Below are 13,728 nucleotides of genomic sequence, written 5' to 3'. Positions count from 1 at the left end.
TAGGTTCCTTGGATTTGCCCCAGAGTAAGTACACAAATACTCCTTGAACTGAAATAAATGTTTAGAGTGATCTTTTTAAAAAGCACATTGTTCATGCCATTTAACTGCCTTAGGATTGGAAAAACTCATGGGTAATTACCCACACATTTATTGCTTTAGGTGAGCACCTGGAAAAAGTGAGAGAAGAAAGAAAAGCCCTTTTTTATTTTGTGCCAAGTTTTTACTATAACGGTAACCATCACTCTTCTTTTAATTCTTCATTCTCAAGCCTACAAAGGGTGAACATTTGAAACCTATTTAGCAAATTCTTTGGAACTGGCAGCAAACGTTCAAAGTTAAATTTAGGATCCAAACCTCCGTGATTGGTCAGTGAAGTGAAAGAGGTGGGGAGTAATGATTCAAGGAACCTGCTTTCCTTTGATGTCCTGATATAGTAATCGGGAATATATCTTGATGCAATTAATATACTTCACACTTGGGGAAAATAAGTTCATTGTCTTTCTGTAAAAATAATAGATTGAGTGTTCCCAATAACTTTGTAGTCAAATCATGTTGCCTTTACTAATTGATGAATAAACAGATCCTAAAATCCTTTGAATAGAAATATACCATGTAGGGTCAAAATGCCATCTGTCTTATGTAAACATTGATACCTTAGAGGAACACATTTTCAATCAAAGTAAAATTGGATTTATGGACCCAAAATGCAGAAACATTCGTCTTCCCTCCCTCCGCACCAAAAAATCAGAAGTTGTTCCTTAGTGGCTAGAAGGGCACCGTAGAACTTAATCCTCAAAATCTCTATAGGGAGCAATCTGAGGGAAATTTTCAACATTTCTCCTAATCAAATCACGTTGCTCCTACAAGAAACATGACAACCAAAGCAGTCTGTTTCCTGAGATGACTGAACACTATAGGAAGAGGTGCAAAGAATTTTCCAGGGTTTCCCTCTGCTCACACAACTGTGGATACATTGTAAGGCAGAGTTACTCAGGATCATCATCCCATCCACTGGAAATGGATTCGGGGGTTGCAGTGTTGTGCTTTTGACCCCACTCCTCCATTGCCCACCCTCACACCTACCTGCAGCAAGATCCCAACGAGTAAACCCAATAACTTAAGACCAAGGCCTGCTTATCTAGGTACTTAAGCCTCCCAAGCAAGTATGAAATTTGTTAAATCATGGACTATTTAATTAATTAACTTGGTGTACAAAGCTGAAGAAAAGCATATTTCATATGCGAAATGAGAAGACTTAAAGTAATATTACGTATCTCAAAATATTTGAGGTTAAGTTTCATGCACTTTCCTCAGGCTAAATCACCCCACCCCCAACCCCAACATACACGCACCATGGCATCCAAACCAATATTCTGACTTAAGTTAAGTATGTGGATGGACTAATGGAACATAAGACACATATTTTTTGAGATGTGAGAAGGATGAAAACAATGCCCACTCTTCAAAAATGCTAAGAGTAAAGTCCTTTGAAAGATAAAAGGTTTAAAGCAGAAGAAGTGTCAAGGCATTGCTGAGGCTAAGAAATGAGCACAACTTGCCAACAGTCAAAAGTTCAACAAGCAGCTCTTTTATGTGTCTAGAGAATTAGCTCATCTCGGCACTGTGTTCTCCACAAAAGTGGAGGGGGATTTTGGCAAGAAAAGTGACTGCATATTCTTGATTATTCCCATCAAGCTCTGATGGGAGTGAGCATCCATGGGTTCCAGTTCAGACTCTGTGACCTTTTCATGTTGTGACTGAAACAAGTCTTTGCCTCTCTCTAAGGCCCTCTCTCTCCATCTGCAAGACAGGAGTAATAACAGACATGCTGAGTCATTTACAGGTTTGTTGTGAGGATAACATGTATTAGTGGAGATGGAAGGGCTTTGCAGAAGCTTGAAGATGCAAGTCATTTTATTACATAGTGAAAGGCATCAGGATGGAGACCCTGTGACACTATTTAAGGCCCCATAATCAGCCAGGACAATCAACATTCTTTCAACTCCTAAAACAATAATTAGAGTAGCTACCATGTATTTAGTGTATCCCATGAACAGAGCATTTAACAATAATCTTTTATTTATGGTTATTATGTCCACCTTTACAGATTAAAAAAAAAAAAAAAGTCTGAAGAGGTTACGTGACTTTCCAAATCACAATTCTGGTAAATGGAGAGGGAGGGAGGCTATATCCAGATCTGATTCCAAAGCACATACTCTTACACAGTAGGTCACACTGGCCAAAGACCAGTGAGATGTGCAACATAGCCCCCAGTTGCATGGGTGGGTGTGTTGACAGAACCCAGCCTACCTCTTCTCTTAACTAATCCTCAACAGATCTTTCAAATTAGAAGCATTCAGGAGGTCCTTGCCATGGAAGATCACAGAGAACGTCCCTGGGGAGGAACCTCCTGTGTTTGTGGGGAATGACTTTTCCAAATACAGACCCAAGTTTCAAAGATCCATTAAATAGATGAGATTTGCCAGTACACCCTTGGGGTTTATAATGCAAATCCATAGCTTCTTATCACCATGTCACCTTTTTGAATTCTTTTTAGATGGAGTCTCACTCTGTCACCCAGGCTGGAGTGTAGTGGTGCAATCTCGGCTCACTGCAACCTCCGCCTCCCAGGTTCAAGTGATTCTCCTGCCTCAGTCTCCTGAGTAGCTGGGATTATAGGCACCCACCACCACGCCAGGCTAATTTTTGTATTTTTAGTAGAGACGGAGTTTCACCATGTTGCCCAGGCTGGTCTCAAACTGCTGACCTCAAGTGATCTGCCCACCTCGCCCTCCCAAAGTGCTGGGATTACAGGCATGAGCCACCATGTCCAGCCACCATGTCACCTTTTTGCCTCTATTCTCCATGTGCCTAAAGAAAAGGATATCAGAGTGAAAGTCACCCCAGCTCTGCAGTTCAGAGACCATTTGATTTTACTGTGAGTTACACTTACCTCCCCCACTCCCACCAAGCTTTCTTCCTCTTGTGTTCTGAATATAGTGACTGCTCAATAAGTATTGCTGATTAATTGGCTGGCTAAGAATAAGGAACAATTGATTTACCCAATAGGAAATAATTTTGATTTTGACAAAATAAAAATAATTACAGTTAAAAGAGTAAAGTTAAGTCTACTTAGGTATATGCTATGCAATGTGAGTTTGTAGATTCAATTATCTTTTTCTGTGTTCCCATTCTCCTTTTATTTCTTGCGACTTTTGGAACTGTTGACCACAATAAGTTTCACCTTGAAACCATTTCCTCCATTGACACCCATGAAGCTTATGCTATCCTGGTTCCCCACAGCCTCTAGTTTTAGTGTCTTTCTGGTTACTTCTGTAGACTTTTCTTTCTACCCTTCACACATGGACATTACCTAAGGTTATGTCAGTCCCCCAGTTTCTCTTTAAAATCAGTCCTTATTTATGATGATGACTTCTAAATCAGCGTCTTCAAAACCCCAATCTCTCCTCTCATTTCCAGTTTGTATCTACTTTTTATTTGGATTCCATCTTACTGTTTCCCAGGCTTAAAATTTTTGAAATAATCTTTGATGTTTTCCCTTAGGTTTTCATAACCACTCAGACAATTCCTACTAATTTTCCCTTAGTAATATTTCCAAGATTGATGCCTTCCTTTTATTTATTTAACCCATGTCTATTAAATTCTAGGCCCTCATCTTGAAAAAGGCACCAACTTCCAGGTAAGGCTCTGCTTCCTTTTTGTTATCCTTTATTTCTCTTGCACTCGGTTGCCAGACTAATATTCCCTCAAACATTTTTTTCATTTTCCCACTCTTGTTCTTGACCTCTTAAGACAACCCTGCTTTGTCTATGAAATGAAGTCCACATTCTTCGCATGAGAGTCACATCATTGTAACATCTGGATTTAAGCAACTTTTCTAAATATATCTGCTTTCTCTACTTAAGACTGTTGCTCTGGGCAAACTGGCCTTCCCACTATCCCCTATAATAATGCTTTGTACATTTCGGCTCAAACCTTTCTTCCTGCTGAGAATGCTTTCTATACGCTACTTCCCTCATCCGATTCTGCCACTTTAGAAGGCCCAATTCAATAGTTTTCTTCCTAAGAAGCTTCCCCTGATTACCCCAATCCACAGTAAAACAGGCAGGGGAAATATATACTCTGTATCTGCAGCTACTGCTCTCTTAGAGGCCATGTGCCATCTAAGTACATAATATCGTGGGACAGTTCATATTGCTGAATTATCAGTTCTATTTAGATTTCCCATTATGTTTCACTTTCTCTGAGGCTAGCAGCAGTTTGGCATGTTGTTAAAAAGCATGGAATCTGAATCTGGCTCACACCTGTGATCCCAGCACTTTGGGAGACCCAGGAGGGTGGATTACTTGAGACCAGGAGTTCGAGACCAGCCTGGCCAACATAGCAAAACCCCGTCTCTACTAAAAATGCAAACGTTACCCAGGCGTGGTGGCGAGTGCCTGTAATCCCAGATACTCAGGTGGTTGAGGCAGGAGAATCACTTGAACCTGGGAGGCAGAGATTACAGTGAGCCAAGATCGCACCACTGCTCTCTACCCTAGGTGACAGAATGAGACTCTGTCTAAAAAGAAAAAAAAAGCACAGTCTGGAGTCAGACTGTCTGGTGCAAGTCATTGCTTACTACCTGTATGGGCTTGGGCAATGTATTTTACTATGCCTAAATTTCCTAATTTGTAAAAATGGGGATAATATTATGCCTCCCTCATATATGTATTGTGAGGATTAAATGAGTTAATGTGTGTAAAGTGCTTAGAACAGTGTTTGCACATAAAGTACTTGGTAAATGCCAGCTATTATTCTCCCTCACAGACTCCCTTGTATATAGCTATACAGACAGAAAGAGAGAGAGAAAGATAAAACCATATTAGACAATGGTTTTTCAGATAAATCTATATCTACAGAAGGATACTTGATCAACTAATCAGTTGATTTGGAGAATATAAAAAATATCATCTATTTCAAGAATACAAATAAGTATTTTCCCCTTGTGGCTCAGTTTTATGCCTGAATTATCCCTACTGTGGCTTCAGCATGGGCAGCAGACTTATTTTCAGTCGAGACTTTGCCTAAAACTGAAATGCCCATTTTTGGTTGAACATCCTTTCACATTTGAGACCTACATAGTTCCTAGATGGCAATGCTGAGCCTATATGAAAGGGCACTTTGTATTACCATTTGTGTGCAGTTTGGAAGCAGGCTCTAGGACTTTTCCCATGAATAATCTTTCTGGAGTTAGGAAAAAAAAAAGAGAGAGAGAGAGAAAAAAAGAAAAAGCACTCTTAAATAATGAAGATATTTAAGGCACGTTTGGAGGCAAATTGTCAGTGTTTTAAGTGACTTTTTGTTTTAAAGATACAGACTACAAAATATGATTACATGAAAACCCGTGTATTTAATCTTTTTAAAAACTGAAATGAAAGTACAGATTTGTAATATAATAACTGTACTGTATCATGAAACTATATGTGAAGAAGAGCATAAGTAATTGCCAATGTTAAGGAGAAATTAGGTGCAAAACTTGAGGAGAGAGCAGTTCCATGTAGGCAGACATATGCTAAATATCAGGAGGGTGGAGGTAAACAAGGACCCACAGGAATCGTGGCCTTTTGGAAGAGAAAGTGCATAACATAGATTTTGCTCCACCGTTTTTGCATTCTGATCCATTCCTCACCAAGCCCAGAGGGTCCAGTTTGTTAGAGAGGAGTTCACTAGAGAGAACCAACAGAGATCAATATCTTTTATTCTCCCTGGAGCTCATCAATACCTAATTTTATGCTGGCTCATGAGCTTTCACACTGGTGATCTTTGGCAATCTACATTAATTCCTAGGAATCTAAAATAAGCATTGTGATTTTGCAGTTATACATGCAAATTATGAAAATATAACAGATATTGCCATATGGTATAAAGTGTTGAAAGACTCAAGGTGTGTGCAATTCTGAGTAATTTTTAATTATCAAAAAAAAAAAAAAAAAAGGCTACAGTTCGAGAAAGATTGAGTCCTACAGAGTCTCTCCTTTTCTTGCCTGAAGTTGATAATACCTCTGCCACTCATTTCTGAGAACCCTATGCCATTAGTCATTAACTCATTCAAATAGCCAATGGATATATAACGAGCACCTATCCTATCCTCTGCGCTGGGCAATGGGGGATAGAGTGATAAGACAAAGTCATCACTGCCCCGCTCAGGGGCTAGAATCTGACACAAACTTCAGCAAAGAGTTTACAATTGTGATGAATCCTATGAAGGGAGAAGTTCAGGGTATCATAAAATGATGAAAACAATGGTGTGCAGTGCAGGAAAACCTGTGCTATTGTTCTCTAAGCTCTCAATATAGTTTGGATAAATCAACCAAACAATGTGAAGATGACCAATGTGTTTAAACTCATACTGAGCCTTTTAAAAAGGGCTGTCTTCCTGTCCCTTATATACTTCAATCAAGTGAAGTTCCAAGGTCACTGCTGTTAGTTACACTGATGGAACTACAACCTTGTGTTCTTCCTTTTCACATTAAATTCTCCTACAGAAAGGCAGAAAGACATATTTAAAGGAAGGAATTTGCAGGATTCAGGGTTAGAATCCTGACTTCACTACTCTGATTCTGTATAATTTTTTTAAAATTATCTCTCTGACCTTCAGTTTTCTCCTTTAGAAAATTGTTATCATAATAATTCCTTCCAAGGTTGTTATACTATTAGAAATAAAGTTTTGTAAAGCACCAGCACACTGTCTGATGTATAAAGCTCTTAATAAATAATATATGTTAGTATCATTGCTGAGACAGCAAATCCTCATTTTTGAACAAATGTGCTAAATTGTTCTATCTAGAAAGATGAAGTACCTACCATCCAATGTGATCAACCAAAATACCAACAATAACAATTGAAATAGTAAAATATAATATTCATGTTTGCAGTTTGGTATTACATTATTTCTGGTATTTTCACCAATTTTACCTATCTTACTAGAATGAAATTTGAGAATCATATATAAAATTAATTAGAGTTAATTCAAAATACATAATTACAAGCAACTTGAATTCATACAGAACATCTCCTTTTCTCATGAATTAAAAAGTTTACTCTCAGATATGGAAAAAATTAAAATAAAAAAGAAGTGATTTTACTAAATTTCATTATCAGAAGAAGGAACAATCCTCTATGTGGTAAATGAAGTCTTGATGAGTTTAACTATCTCTTTCCACTGAAAATGCCTATTGCTGTGGATAGACAGATTGCATATGTCATCTGTAATCGATCTTCACAATAATCTTCAAAGTAGTGTAAGGGGATTTCCAGTCCCTGAGTCTAATTATTCCAGAGCTGGGAGGCTGGGGACTATGTACTTCTCTCATCACCCTTCACTCACCCTTCAAGACAGAGGATGATTTTCTTGCCTGATTGTTGAGACTAAGAGAAGGGACTGAGAAAGCCTAGTGTAGGTCAATCCCTTTTAAGACCCCTTACTTGGGATGTATTCTCAGCTATATTTAGAAGAGTGGGCTCTCTCCTCTGCCTGAGACTGGAGGGAGAAGTTTAATTCTGGGATGAAATATTAATAAGTTCATGGCGGTTGCACATCTTAGCCACATCCTCAAATTCAGCTTTAGCTTTTTAAAAAAGTTTATATTTTAATCTTCATCTGTTTCCTATGTTTTTTTCAATTTGTTTCTAGCCTCAAGAGTGATATTACAACATGAATTTTATTATGAAAAAAATCATGTTTGGAAAGGTAACATGCTAGTACTAAATAACTGGGTTAGATTTTCAGCTGTGGCCTATATTACTATAAAATTTAGATTTTTTTTGATACAATGCTGTATTCATTTTGCTGAGCAGTAAAAGTAACAACTACAACAATCATAAAACTCTTTGTACTTTTTGAAACTATAGATTTTTGCCCTTGGGTCCCAACAAACTTGCTGTTTCTTCGTGTACTGGCATTGTCTGGTGCTATGGTCTGAATGTCCTCCGAAATTCGTGTGTCAAAACTTAATTGCCGGTGTGATTGTATTAAGAGGTGGGGCCTTTAGGCAGTGACTAAGTCATGAGGACAGAGCTCTCATGAATGGGATTAGCGACCTTATATACGGGCTAGAGGGGACCAGTTTTCTTTTTCAATCCCATATGAGGGCACAGCATTCTCCCCTCCAGAGGATGCAGCAACAAGGCAGCATCTTGGAAGCAGAGACTGTGCCCTCCCCAGACAGATACTTGCTGGCACCTTGATCTGGGACTTCATAGCCTCCAGAACTGTGGTATTTTTAGCAGCACAGACAAACTAAGGTTGGAGGTAATAGAAAGTATCTAAGTTACACACTGTGTCTGTATAGACCGAGCACACAGAGAAGTAAGACAGGAGATATAAATACCAAGACCACAATGTCAATAAAATCCTGCCTCCACCTGCCTCCTCCCAACAAGTTTCACCATTTAGGATAGGTGATTTCTCTTGACTTAGGTATACAATGGCATGCAGACTTCATTATCTTTACACTGGTTGTATAGAAATGGGCCAGACTTCATTGTGCCCAGTTATATTTTTTCATGACATTTGGATAGCCTTCTTTTTCACAACCAATCGAGTTTATGGATCTGAATTTCTGAGACTCAACCTTGTATTAACTATAAAACCCTATTTTGACAGTATTATTTTCCGTATTCTTATGCTCTGGCATGTGGGATCTCACTAACCAAGGAGAGACTGGGCTTCCAAGGCTTAGCTAATTCCTAGAGATAGTCCACTTGCCTTTGAGCACATTTTCATAAGTAAACCAACCAATCCTGAGTCCACACTCCCACTGCCTCCTCTTCCTGGCTCTGACACTCCAAGAAGCAATATTCCTCTGTCCTAGTCACCCTAGCACCAGGTAACAGACAGTTGGGGACCATTCTTATAACCCAGAACCTACCAAAATTATTTAAATTATCAAATCCTAAGCCTACTCAGCTACTTGCCTTGTCTGGTCCATTCATTCCTGTAGAAACCACAATACAGGCTCTTGCCCATGCCCTCTGCTCTCTGCTTCTGCTTCTGACTGACCTTGGTGCTTCCCTGGGCTGTCCTGTGTGGCCCTAACCTTGGAAACTGTGAGTAGCAAGCTATCTTTTCAATGGTAATTATCTCCTGATCTGTTGGCCTCACTATAACTGAACAAAATAAAATCCCAGATACATATTAAAACAAACCTATATCCTTGCAAAAGATTATACGCAACCACTGGTATTTTAATGTACCTGCCTTTTGTGGCTGTTATACACTAAAACTTATTACAAATTAATGAAATGATGATTTTCTAAAATTCTTTAGAAAAACAATATTATTGAGAATGAAATGTGGCAGTTGTTTTCTATTGTGAATTCTTTTAACAGAATGTCATCTTTTTCAAACTTGGTTAAACGCATCTGACAATTATTTAAAGGGAAAGCAATTTAAAGCTACGTGGTGGCTTCACAGCTTCAAAGAGAATTTTTTGTAAGCTTCATAATGACAGTAACTTTCACTATAAATTATTTTGAAAGTAGAGTTGAAACAAATATCAAGTAAAACTAACTATATTTGTGATTTGTATTCTGAAGAAAAAGTGCAGGGTAATGAGGATTGACTTGAAAGCATGTGTAGAAACCCCTAGTTCAGTGATCAACATGTAATAGAATATTTTATTTTATTTTATTTTATTTATTTTATTTTTTGAGACAGAGTCTTGCTGGAGTCAGGCTGGAGTGCAGTGGCTTGATCTTGGCTCACTGCAACCTCCACTTCCTGGGTTCAAGTGACTCCTGCCTCAGCCTCCCGAGTAGCTGGGATTATAGGAATGTGTCACCACGCCCAACTAATTTTTGTATTTTTTTTTAAGTAGAGACGGGGTTTCACCATGTTGGCCAGGCTGGTCTCGAACTCCTGACCTCAAGTGATCTGCCCATCTGGGCTTCCCAAAGTGCTGGGATTACAGGAGTGAGCCACCACACCTGGCTGTAGCAGAATTTAAAGATGCTGTTTTTCTCTACCAACACCTGCAACAGCATTCAATTAGATTTGCATTTTGGAAGGAAGTTGGACTACCAAAAACCACAGTAGCAATTTCACAGGGTTAGGGTAGTGTTTTTCAACTTTTTTTCATTATTACTTCCTAGGGAGTCTTTTTAGACATTTGTTTTTCTAATAATATCCTGCCCCCACCCCATCATGAAATGCAAATGCTTCGGATCTGCCATATACCTGTTTATCTACTGTGGCTTTTTAGAGATCCACGAACCATTGTCATTGCTACAATTTTTTCACCACCACCTCATCAAATTTCATGCTCTTGGGGGGACATATCACTCCCATTGACAAAGCATCTTTAGGCTTGCCAATGGTTCTTGGTGACACATTAGAACTACCTGGAAAGCTTTTAAATTCCAAGGCCCTACTCAGAGATTTTTATTTGTCTGCAAGGAGACCCAGGTTTTCTTATTCTAAAACCCTCCAGTGGGTTAGATCAAGAAAGATCCTTCACCACCGAGCACAGAGGAGCAACTCTCACTGCAGTTAATGCTTTAAACCCATGCAAGTTAACTGAGTGATATAATTGGGGTATTCGTCCTCTCCAAATCTCACATTGAAATTTAGTCCCCAATTGGAGGTGGGGCCTAGTGGGAGGTGTCTGGATCATGGGAACGAATCACTCATGAATGGCTTGGTGCCCTCTCCACAGTCACAAGTCAGTTCTTGCTCTATTAGTTCACATAAGAGCTGTGTTGTTTAAAAGAGTGCGACACCTCTTTCCTCTCTCTTTTTCTCTCACAGTTGATGCCTGCTCCCCTTCCCCTTCCACCGTGTTTGAAAGCTTCCTGAGATCCTCACCAGAAGCAGATGCTGGTGCCACGCTTCTTGCACAGCCTGCAGAACTGTGAGCCAAATAAAACCTCTTTTCTTTATAAATTATCCAGCCTCAGGTATCCCTTCATAGCAACATAAAAGAAAGACACTAAATAAAATGAAATGCTGGGTTTGGAATTTACCTTCATTAAGTAACATAAATTGATAGGCATCGATTCTTTCACACTACAATAAAAACTTGTGTATTTATATGGATTCCCCATGTAGACTCAGAAAATGGTTGTGGAGAAAATATTTCTGGAATAGAAAGAGAAATTGAGCAAAGATCATGATTCTAGGACCACGGTGTTGGAAGGAGAAAGAGCCCCTTTACATTTTGCAGTTGGCAGATGGACGTTACCTGGGGTTAAGCACACTGACAATCACCTTCAGTTTGTACTCTGATCCCAGGAGGGTCAGTTTTGGTCAAACAGTAGTTCTCAAAGTGTGGTTCCTGGCCCATAGTATCAAAAATGTAAATTATTGAACCTTGGCCCAGACCTGATGAATCCGAAATGCAGGGTGGGGGCAGTGATGTGTGACTTGGTAAGACGCCCACCAGGCGGTTCCAGTGCGTACTGAAGTTTGAGAAACACTGCGGTAAAAACATGATTCTTGAGCGTCTGCTTCTTTTCTTCCTTAAAAAAATGGACATTTAGTCCTACTGCTGATTTTTATCCTATACCTGGTTAATTAGTTCTTCATTCTGTTCCTATGAACCAAAATGTTAACAAACCGGACCTAATTAGTGCAATCAACTAATTAAAAAATTTCATCTTTTAAAAACCACTATTGGAAATATGAAATCAGACAGAGTACAACCAACACCAAACATTTTGAACCTCTAGTTACAAAAATTCTAGAGAAGAAAAAGAAGGGTTTTTTTTTCTTTTGCTTACAGAATTAACTAACCAAAGAAGTTTCCTTTTGGACCTTTATGGACATTTAATATTATTTCTGCTTTCCTGGAAATATCAAACATTAATCAGATCCCCAAAAATAAGGTGGTATTAAGCAATGAGAGTCATTTGGACAATACTAATGGTATCCAGTCTACTCATTGTTATTTAAATCATGTCAATTTTGAGCTACATTGTCCTAAAAGTTAATATATAGGCATATATTATTTATATGTACATACACATATTATATAGACACAAACACACTCACACGCACAGTGCTATGAAAGCATATGCCAGAATTAAACTGCCCCATTTTCTTAAGTTGTTCTCATTGTTGATTTAATTTTACATATGGTTCGAAATAGCCTTTTAACAAGAGAATCAATTCTAAAGCAGAAGTGTGATGATTACTTCTCCTAGGCTAGGTTTTATTAGTATTATACCAATTCTGCCCCGACAGGGAGAGGAAGAGGGCTGAAGATGATAGAGGTTAAACAGCAGAGTTCAAGGCAATAAACTTATTGCAGGTGGCTTTAATCAAACTTAAGAGGACTAGAACTGAAGGTCATTCTCCTCCTCTGCACTTCAAGAGGAAATGCTGCTTTAAATAAGGCTCAGGCTGTTGACATGAACATACTTCGAAAATAATATTGTATGGGAATCCAGGCATAAAAACAAAGTGCTGTGTCCCATTTGCTATGTAGCTTAAGGGAAAGGCTGTGCCACATTATGTGTATCATTGCCCATAAAAGGTAATATAACTCTGCTCACAAACCATTGTTCAAGTATACATTGTGCCTGATGTAAACCATTTCCCTATCAGGCTGTAAAAGAGACAGTACAGAGATGACAGGGAAATTCATCTGAAATCATGAGAAATTCTGAAGTTCACAGAATTCTATATGCTTTAAGATGAACTCAGCTGACTCAAAGCCAAGCAACAATGTAATCCCTTATAAAACATAAAACACCAATGAAATATTCATTTTGATAGAACAGATTAGGAAGAGGATTCAGTTCAAAAATTTTAGCTGTGACTTCACAAAGTCACACAAAAGCAACTGTGACTTCCTGAAAGCAACACAACTAATAAGTTCGGAGAAACAACTTGTCAACTCAAAGGGCTTGACCTGAAAGTCCAAGCCTAAATATATTTCTTTTAATGATACTAATTTCTACAGGGAAAAAAAAAAACCTTTATTAATTTCACTCTTAACACACGCACTTTATATAAGGTGTTTAGAAAAGAGGGCATGCTAAATTATTTTATCTTGGATTTGAAATGTTAGAGTGAAATCATAAGGAGACTAAAGTACTTTATTGTAACTTTCTAGGACTTTACAACCTCTAACAATATGAATCAAGACATAAATGTACCAGTTCTAAAAAATAAAGAACATAAGAGGGATCATCAGTTACTGCTTTCATGTTATATTTAGAATACAGCAGAGAACGAGCGAACGACGTGTAGGGCTTTCATAGGAAAGCAGAAGCTGACCATGGTCTGATCGCTGGGCTGTGGAATCCTTCAGGAGTTGCTCCATTCTTTTTGGGTGGCAGATTTCTAAAACTGGGTTACAGAAAGAGCAAGAAAATCACTGACCTTTCCTAACCATCAGCCAGCTGTATTCCAAATAGCACGGGAGGTCACAAAACAGCACATCTTCAGCCCTTATTTTGGCAAGAGTGTTGCTTTTGACTGATGCCTTCCTTACCTTTCTTCCCAAACTTTAAAGTCATGTCTCATACAGAAAATAAAACAATATACATTACAGTAGGATACACATTTTTAAGGTTATGGCATCTGGACCGACTTATAGTATTTTATGTGGGGAAGTTCTTAGATAAAAGTCCTCCTCTTTTTTTTTCCTTTCAGTCTGCCTCTGGTTAGATGATCATGTGATGCTGACATTCCTTGATCCACAATGCCCTACACTTATATCA

The 13,728-nt window shown here is 38.5% G+C and overlaps 1 protein-coding gene and 1 long non-coding RNA gene across 5 annotated transcripts in view; one reads left to right on the top strand and one right to left on the bottom strand.

Annotated features, from left to right (window-relative positions):
- Positions 1 to 13,728, bottom strand: part of SYNPO2 (synaptopodin 2) — a 178,560-nt gene that overhangs the window by 106,713 nt on the left and 58,119 nt on the right. The window lies entirely within an intron of this gene.
- On the top strand, positions 3,657 to 11,982 carry LOC141410335 (uncharacterized). The gene is made up of 2 exons (XR_012435037.1): positions 3,657 to 3,700; positions 10,811 to 11,982. It is a non-coding gene; the product is annotated as an uncharacterized lncRNA (long non-coding RNA).

This window comes from Macaca fascicularis, chromosome 5, assembly GCF_037993035.2.
Source record: "Macaca fascicularis isolate 582-1 chromosome 5, T2T-MFA8v1.1".
Taxonomy (NCBI): domain Eukaryota; kingdom Metazoa; phylum Chordata; class Mammalia; order Primates; family Cercopithecidae; genus Macaca; species Macaca fascicularis.
The sequence above is the reverse complement of the archived record's forward strand: the minus strand, read 5'-3'. Positions and strand labels throughout refer to the sequence as shown.